Here is a 1,855-nt window from a genome sequence, read left to right as displayed (position 1 = left end):
TGACGATGGGACGTTGCACAGCATAGGGTTATACGAATGGTTGCAGGAACTTTTCAGTTTCCTCTAATGACTGCCTTAAATAAAATTTAACTGTGGTGGAACAAACGTATGTTTCATTACAATTTACTTTTTGGCAAAATAAGAAATTTCGGACGCGTAAATCTGGAAGAATTTGGCATGTGGCATTCATAGAATCATACCAAACACAATTAAAATGATACTGCTACAAATCTACTCTCCGATCTCTACTGACCGTATTCCATACTTCTGTAGCCAACGGCCTTGCCGCAGTGGTAACACCGGTTCCCGTCAGATCACCCAAGTTAAGCGCTGTCGGGCTGGGCTAACGGTTGGATGGGTGACCATCCGGTCTGCCGAGCGCTGTTGGCAAGCGGGGTGCACTCAGCCCTTGTGAGGCAAACTGAGGAGCTACTTGACTGAGAAGTAGCGGCTCCGGTCTTGTAAACTGATAAACGGCCTGGAGGGTGGTGTGCTGACCACCTGCCCGTCCATACCCGCATCCAGTGACGCCTGTGGGCTAAGGATAACACGGCGGCCGGTCGGTACGGTTGAGCCTTCGGACGGAGTTAAGATTTAGTTTGGTGAACTTCTGATGGTGAAAGAGGTGCTCAACGTAGAATGACGAGCGCACATTTTTTGACGATTCGTTTCGAGCCTCAACGTGACTAAATTGGAGTTTGACGTTCCATCAACTACCAGTACTCGTACTTTAGCGACGGAGCACAAGCTCGTTGGAGAAGGAAATCTGCCTTGTCCTTTTCAAGCATTTATTCATTTAGCTTTTGAAAGACTTGTATTGCGGGACATTTAAAGAGTCACAACGCATAAAATATAAATTTAATATGCTAAGATCGCTCAAGGCACATGGGTGTTGGAACGATGAGCTCCTTTAGATCATCAGAGTATGCTCCAAGCTCACATTCTTCGAGAAGCTGATGAGAAGATTGCCTTGTAGATCCACAGTCGCAAACTGCTCTTGGAAAATTTTGCTACTTTCATGTATTTTCTGCACAAATACTGTACCTCATGGCAATTCTGTTTATGTTTCTCCATATACGAGGAGGGAGTTGAAAAGCACTGATAATTTGTTACGGAGGTATTAGGTCACGTAGATTTTAGGGCGCGTTTTCAACCCAGGTTCCAACTATTTGGAATTCGTAGGAACCGTCCCAGCAATGGTTTTAAGCGATTTAGGGATGCCGGAAGAAAGCTAAGGCTGGACAATGGGACGGGGATGCGCACCAAAATACTCTCAGGCAGGAGTAAACCTTCTCAACCACTGCACAACCTCGTTCAGTCTATCACTAAGTGTGCTTTTAATATTATAGTTATTTACACAGTCTTTGTGAATGAGACCATTGCAGCAAATATCCGTCCTCGTCGCGCAATGCAGCCTTTTTATCGACTGATTCAGCAGAACCTCGAATCTGCGGTCAGAATTTGATGCTACACGCTGATGTACATCTTGATATCGGTTAACAGTTGGATTATGCACATCTGGAATCCACGTCTGATTTGTCTTAGATACCATCAACCTTTTTCCTGTGAATATTCGGCCTGTAGTAGTTGGGAATGACCTACTACGTCTTGCATTGCCTCCAGCATAGTTTGCTGGAGTACCTTCCCATGAGTTTATGCGTACACATACTTGCAAAACTGCTGGATTCTGTGCAGCATTCTGTGCGCAGCAACAGCTGATTCCAGTTTGGCAGAATTAAGTGTACTTAACTGTTGGGCTTTGCGGAACAATAGGCCTAGCACACGTATGCATGGCCCGAGCGTTCTCTCGATTTAAGTCCGTTTGATTTGTTTCTTTGCGGTCATGTAAAAGGTT

At 45.1% G+C, this 1,855-nt stretch overlaps 1 pseudogene; it reads left to right on the top strand.

The window, feature by feature from the left end:
* Window positions 1–272: 272 nt before the first annotated feature.
* On the top strand, window positions 273–390 carry LOC124723243 (annotated as a pseudogene).
* Window positions 391–1,855: the final 1,465 nt, after the last annotated feature.

This window comes from Schistocerca piceifrons, chromosome X, assembly GCF_021461385.2.
Source record: "Schistocerca piceifrons isolate TAMUIC-IGC-003096 chromosome X, iqSchPice1.1, whole genome shotgun sequence".
NCBI classification, from domain to species: domain Eukaryota; kingdom Metazoa; phylum Arthropoda; class Insecta; order Orthoptera; family Acrididae; genus Schistocerca; species Schistocerca piceifrons.
The sequence above is the reverse complement of the archived record's forward strand: the minus strand, read 5'-3'. Positions and strand labels throughout refer to the sequence as shown.